At 45.6% G+C, this 7,547-nt stretch overlaps 1 pseudogene; it reads left to right on the forward strand.

The window, feature by feature from the left end:
- Positions 1 to 320: 320 nt before the first annotated feature.
- LOC145879537 (E3 ubiquitin-protein ligase DCST1-like) lies at positions 321 to 3,950 on the forward strand (annotated as a pseudogene).
- Positions 3,951 to 7,547: the final 3,597 nt, after the last annotated feature.

Genomic DNA, 7,547 nt, shown 5'->3' on the forward strand with positions numbered 1-7,547 from the left:
AAAAAAAACACCACATTCCAGTTAGTAGATTCCAGATAATGAGTTGGTGTTTGTGCCACTGAGGATCAATCTGATAGACAACTTCAATGTACTATACTTACCGTGGAGAGGTTCATTAGGTGGGTTCTGCCAGATTTTGCCCACCGGTTCCCATTTAGTCAGTCACAGGAGTTCCCAGTTGCTCATTTCTTCCTGGGAGCATTATATGGTGCAGGTAGGGTTGATTGATTTCACAATGCTACAATGTTTCGGTTTATAATTTGGCCAACTCATTGTGAATTCTCCCCTCCAGGTTTATTTCTGAGTCTCTTCCACAATGTCACAATGACCACTGTAAACAGGCTCTTAGCAGGATATGCTTTTGTTGGTGAGTAGATTGTGGTACTGCAATTGAACACTGTTTGGAGTCAATCAGTAAAGTAAACAAATTGAAAACATATTAGTCATGCTCTGTGTGTATTTTTCAGCTGTATGTATTCTGGGTGGGGCATTTTCCTCCTACTTTCGCTGCTCGGTCCCTCTGATCTTTCCCAGCATGCTCAGCTACCGTGGCAGGGCGTACCTCATGCTGTTTGTCCTCTACGGCCTGTATAGAGGTAAACTGAAAATAGCTCTGGAAAAAATGTATTGCCTTGATACTTGCCAAATAGCTTGCTTGCAGTATGGCATCGCTGTGGTGCAAACCGGCAATCCTCTGATACCCTGTTCTCTCATCCTGTCAGGCCCATCCACCATAATGTACAGGATGTGGCCTTCTCTATGGGGTGCAACATCGAACTCCAGATCAAACACAGCAAGGTCATGTGGAGGGTGGTGATGGAGCCCTTCATGGAGGTGGTGCAGGGTATTGTGGTAAGTTGCACATTATCATGTTCAGTGGATCACTATTGCCAGAATAGCATTAGTGGAAACCAAGACTGTTCTCAGGGCAGGCCTGGTTCTAGCTAGATATATTTGCGATGTGAATTTTGGCTAACCCTAACCCTTTTCCTAAACCTAATTATCCTAACCTGCCACATTAATTATCCTAACCTGCTGCGTAAGTTCTCCAAACCTGCTACGAAAAGTCACTAATGCTAGTCATAACCGGCAGACCTGCCCTGAGAGCAGTCTGTCAGAGTGCTCAAGGAAGCAGGAGGGTTGAAGTCAGGCGCAGGAGACACAAGTCCGTGAACACTCGTCTTTAATAAATAATCCACACTTGCCAAAAACAGGTAGGGTAGGGCAGGGCAAGGTAAAACAAATACCCATTTAGCAGCCCGAACACAGCGTAGGGACGCAGCCCAAAACACACTGCCACAAAACCCACAGGCAGATGGAAAAAAAACACCTGTTCCCCAGACGTACAACCTGACGACAATAATCACGCACAAACACAGACATACCTTGCTAGACTAAATAACCCCCCCTACTAATAACTAAACCAAAACAGGTGCGTGTCTACCTAGACCTAACCAACAGAAAGTGAAACAAAGGATCGATGGCAGCTAGTAGGCCGGCGACGACGAGCGCCGCCCGGTCGAGGAGGGGCGCCACCATCCGTCGGTGTCGTGACACAGTCTGAGGATCCACTAGTGCGATACAGTTCACTATTGTATCGGTTCAGTAGGTTTGTTTCACATTATCGACTGATATTTCAAGGATATGCCCCAATGTTTCCTTCATGTCATTACTGGGTCAGGAGGATAAGGGGGAGTTCCAGGAGGAGGCTAAGAGTGTGAGCAGGAAGTTTCAGAACATCAGATATGAGGTCATGGGGAGGTATGGCTATGACTTCATGGAACAGGACCCTGTTTCTGCCAGCAACAGCACCCAGGATTTGTATGCAGCAAAGACGATGATGCGATGTGACTGAGTATTGGTTTGCGTTTAAAAACCTATTCAGCAGATTGAAGTTGGTTGTTATTGTTATTGGTCGATAATTAGTTGTGAATGTACTGACATTACTCACCGTCTGTTTTTCTGCGTTGTGGGACAGATGTGGTGGAACAGGGGATAGAGTGCTGTCGGAAGTGGTTTGAGGTCAAGTGGCAGGACTGCATGGATGCCATCAAAGCCCCAGTCATCAACCACATCCTGTGTGTGTCCATGAGATTCCACTTCCTCTGTGACATCATGATAAATGGTTGATTTAGGTGCAATCTTACTGGCAGCAATATCCTTGCCTGTGAAGCTCTTTTCGTGCAAAGCAATGATGACGGCACGTGTTTCCTTGCAGTTAACCATGATTGACAGAGGAAGAACAATGATTCCAAGCACCACCCTCCTTTTGAAGCTTCCAGTCTGTTCTTCGAACTCAATCAGCATGACAGAGTGATCTCCAGCCTTGTCCTCGTCAACACTCACACCTGTGTTAACGAGAGAATCACTGACATGATGTCAGCTGGTCCTTTTGTGGCAGGGCTGAAATGTAGTGGAAATGTTTTTGGGGGATTCAGTTCATTTGCATGGCAAAGAGGGACTTTGCAATTAATTGCAATTCATCTGATCACTCTTCATAACATTCTGGAGTATATGCAAATTGCCATCATACAAACTGAGGCAGCAGACTTTGTGAAAATTAATATTTGTGTCATTCTCAAAACTTTTGGCCACGACTGTACTTTTCTGATTACAATGATGTTTGCTTGGTTGCTTTTCAAGTCAGTCATGAAGTCCTGGTGCAGAGAGGAGATCCCAGTGGAAGGGAACTCTGGTGGTTCATTTCTTTATTATCAAATGAGGGGACAAACTTATCACACAAGTCAGAGTTATACTTAAACTAAATCTTTAATAGTGAGAGCTTTGCGATAGCAATGGCTGGACGACGAATCACCGTCTCTGATGATTCGTTGAAAAGCCGGGAGACAAAAGTACAAAGGTTTTTTATAGCCAAGATCCACCCCCTAGTTGACATAACAAACCACAGATGTTTTGAATGGGTCACAAAGTGAGACTTTTTAAATGAGAAAGGAGTATCCCGTAGCCAAATAGCATTCGCTATAAATTATTCTTCAGTTTGGACCCTAAGACGAGGTTCCAATCTCGTTCCTGGTACTTCATAGCACAAAAACACCAACTCATCCAATGGCATAAATCAATTGTTAACTCCAGATACTCCCATCTCAAGTAAAACCCCTTCCTGACCCCACTCATGGACAAGCTCACTGAGGGTAGTGAGCCTCTAGGTCATACACTAACCCAAGATAAGTGCGACATCAGAGATGACATGCAATGGTTCCAGACACTGCCACACACATCCCCCAATGCCAAAGGAGGGAGTGACTGGCGCACAGACATTGTGGAGACAAGTAATTGGTTCCCCATTAATCACGCCATGCCTTCACATGGTTTAAGAATAGGTAGACACATTCACATATGAAGACAATGTTCTCTCCTGTCCTCTTCTCTTTCTGATATTCTGCATAGCACCAGGGACATGTGAAAGAGAAGCCTAACCTCTTCCCTCTCTGGGCCCCAGGTGACTGAGCCCCAGCTGAGGGAAGAAGTGCAACTTCCAACACCAGAGTCTGAAGGGATACATTCTAATAACAAGTACATCACATAAGCATATTATGCAGATAAGACATCTTAATTATCTATGTTAACCAACTAATTCTGATTCTTCCTCCACAAAACTTTGGGCAAACATTCGACAAGCTCAACTTCTCCATTGACACACTGTCCAGAGAATTCGGTACTAATGTGTGATGCTGCAGGTACAGCCCAACTCCTCTGTCTGCTCTCACTAAAACCAAGGCAGTTAAATAATTGAAAGAAATACAAGACAGTAGTTTACACATAATTGGGTCATTTGGAGGTTTTCTCTACTCGAAATACATGTATGATGCCTTACTCTTTCGAAGGTACACCTTGCACAATACTTTAATTGGATGTTATTTACAGTTCCTAAGCTTCCACTTTTCCCTCTCGTGTGTGTGTGTGTGTGTGTGTGTGTGCGAGAGAGTGTAGGAGGAGGAGGAGGAGGAGGAGGAGGAGGAGGAGCAGCAGTCCTTTTGGTGTGTCAGTCCTACAGGAGGATTTCACAGAGGCTCTGTGTAAAGCCTTCGAGGAGACCAAGGTCATCCTGGACCAGTTTCTGGGCCTCATCCAGCTCCTCCTCCTCCTGCACATATATCACCATCTTCACCTCGTGAGCCTACTCAACTACACAGCAACTCAGTTAGATATGATGGAATGACATGTGTCTTTATGCTATCTAATGTAGGGGTGTGTCAGATGTTCTGCTTTTTGAGAAGCTAGCTATTTTAGTTCTCCAAAGTGGCAGTGTCCTTTTCTTTTCTTTTGTCAGTGATTGGGCAGAGTCCCTACATCCAGTTTCCCAGGTCTGAATCAGTCAAGGTTGAAAGCCAGCCTACTGCAGGCCTCGAGGACTAAAGTCATGCACCCCTGCATTAGACTCACTGCAGTACCATGATGTCGTTTATTTCTATAAAGTGTTTATACAGTTTCTAATGTAATCAGCGCATGTGTGCCTCTCTTCACTCTCTGCCTTCATGTGAAGGGTGTTTGGATATGCGAGGCAGTATACCCAAGACATTTGCTTTGACAACATCTACATCACCACCTACTTCAGACAGATTGATGCCAGGAGAAAGAGAGCAGTAAGCAATCAAAATATAACGTATTCATTTGGTCAGTGATGCTAAAATGTTTAATTTGGCTCTATACTCCAGCATTTTGGAGTATAGGTAAATAATGTATTGTCATTTTTGGAGTCACTTTTAACTATAAAATACGTTTCTTAACAATTTTACATTAATGTGGATGCTACCATGATTATGGGTAATCATGAATGAATTGTGAGTAAGTTGCACAAAGATCATGCCCCCCAAAACATGTGATATTTGTGCGTCTAACTTTCTCACTCATGTTCTGAAAGAACTGCAAAATTTGGATCCCTACAAAATCAGCCGGGCTAGACAATCTGGACCCTCTCTTTTTAAAATTATCCGCCGAAATTGTTGCAACCCCTATTACTACCCTCTCTTTCGTATCGTCTCAGATTCCCAAAGATTGGAAAGCTGCCTCGGTCATCCCCCTATTCAAAGGGGGAGACACTCTAGACCCAAACTGTTATAGACCTATATCCATCCTGCCATGCCTTTCTAAAATCTTCATAAGCCAAGTTAATAAGCAGATCACCGACCATTTCGAATCCCACCGTACCTTCTCCACTATGCAATCTGGTTTCCGAGCTGGTCACGGGTGCACCTCAGCCACTCTCAAGGTCCTAAACGATATCATAACTGCCATCGATAAGAGGCAGAACTGTGCAGCCGTCTTCATCTACCTGGCCAAGGCTTTCGACTCTGTCAATCACCGCATTCTTATCGGCAGACTCAATAGCCTTGGCTTCTCAAATGACTGCCAATGACAACTACTTCTCAGATAGAGTTCAGTGTGTCAAATCGAAGGGTCTGTTGTCCGGACCTCTTGCAGTCTCTGTGGGGGTTCCACAGGGTTCAATTCTCAGCCTGACTCTTTTCTCTGTATATATACACCGCTCAAAAAAATAAAGGGAACACTTAAACAACACAATGTAACTCCAAGTCAATCACACTTCTGTGAAATCAAACTGTCCACTTAGGACGCAACACTGATTGACAATAAATTTCACATGCTGTTGTGCAAATGGAATAGGCAACAGGTGGAAATTATAGGCAATTAGCAAGACACCCCCAAAAAAGGAGTGGTTCTGCACGTGGGGACCACAGACCACTTCTCAGTTCCTATGCTTCCTGGCTGATGTTTTGGTCACTTTTGAATGCTGGCGGTGCTTTCACTCTAGTGGTAGCATGAGACGGAGTCTACAACCCACACAAGTGGCTCAGGTAGTGCAGCTCATCCAGGATGGCACATCAATGCGAGCTGTGGCAAGAAGGTTTGCTGTGTCTGTCAGCGTAGTGTCCAGAGCATGGAGGCGCTACCAGGAGACAGGCCAGTACATCAGGAGACATGGAGGAGGCCATAGGAGGGCAACAACCCAGCAGCAGGACCACTACCTCCGCCTTTGTGCAAGGAGGAGCAGGAGAAGCACTGCCAGAGCCCTGCAAAATGACCTCCAGCAGGCCACAAATGTGCATGTGTCTGCTCAAACGGTCAGAAACAGACTCCATGAGGGTGGTATGAGGGCCCGACGTCCACAGGTGGGGGTTGTGCTTACAGCCCAACACCGTGCAGGACGTTTGGATTTTGTCAGAGAACACCAAGATTGGCAAATTCGCCACTGGCGCCCTGTGCCCTTCACAGATGAAAGCAGGTTCACACTGAGCACGTGACAGACATGACAACGTCTGGAGACGCCGTGGAGAACGTTCTGCTGCCTACAACATCTTCCAGCATGACCGGTTTGGCAGTGGGTCAGTCATGGTGTGGGGTGGCATTTCTTTGGGGGGCTGCACAGCCCTCCATGTGCTCGCCAGAGGTAGCCTGACTGCCATTAGGTACCGAGATGAGATCCTCAGACCCCTTGTGAGACCATATGCTGGTGCGGTTGGCCCTGGGTTCCTCCTAATGCAAGACAATGCTAGACCTCATGTGGCTGGAGTGTGTCAGCAGTTCCTGCAAGAGGAAGGCATTGATGCAATGGACTGGCCCGCCCGTTCCCCAGACCTGAATCCAATTGAGCACATCTGGGACATCATGTCTCGCTCCATCCACCAACGCCACGTTGCACCACAGACTGTCCAGGAGTTGGCGGATGCTTTAGTCCAGGTCTGGGAGGAGATCCCTCAGGAGACCATCCGCCACCTCATCAGGAGCATGCCCAGGCGTTGTAGGGAGGTCATACAGGCACGTGGAGGCCACACACACTACTGAGCCTCATTTTGACTTGTTTTAAGGACAGTACATCAAAGTTGGATCAGCCTGTAGTGTGGTTTTCCACTTTAATTTTGAGTGTGACTCCAAATCCAGACCTCCATGGGTTGATAAATTGGATTTCCATTGATTATTTTTGTGTGATTTTGTTGTCAGCACATTCAACTATGTAAAGAATTTAATAAGTATTTAATAAGATTATTTCTTTCATTCAGATCTAGGATGTGTTGTTTAAGTGTTCCCTTTATTTTTTTGAGCAGTATATATAAAACGTTGCAAAAAAAATAAACATTCTCACTGTCAACTGCGTTTATTTTAAGCAAACTTAAGATGTGTGAATTTTTGTATGAACATAAGATTCAACAACTGAGATGTAAACTGAACAAGGTCCACAGACATGTGACTACTAGAAATGGAAAAATTTGTCCCTGGACGGGGTGGGGTTGTCAAAATCAAAAGTAACAGTCAGTATCTGGTGTGGCCACCAGCTGCATTAAGTACTGCAGTGCATCTCCTCCTCATGGACTGGCCCAGATTTGCCAGTTCTTGCTGTGAGATGTTACCCTGCTCTTCCACCAAGGCACCTGCACGTTCCCAGACATTTCTGGGTGGAATGGTCCTAGCTCTCACCCTCCGATCCGACAGGTCCCAGACGTGCTCAATGGGATTGAGATCGGGCTCTACTTTGGCCATGGCAGAACACTGACATTCCTGTCCTGCAGGAA

The sequence above is a fragment of the Salmo salar genome, chromosome 05 (assembly GCF_965601325.2).
Source record: "Salmo salar chromosome 05, fSalSal1, whole genome shotgun sequence".
Classification (NCBI taxonomy): domain Eukaryota; kingdom Metazoa; phylum Chordata; class Actinopteri; order Salmoniformes; family Salmonidae; genus Salmo; species Salmo salar.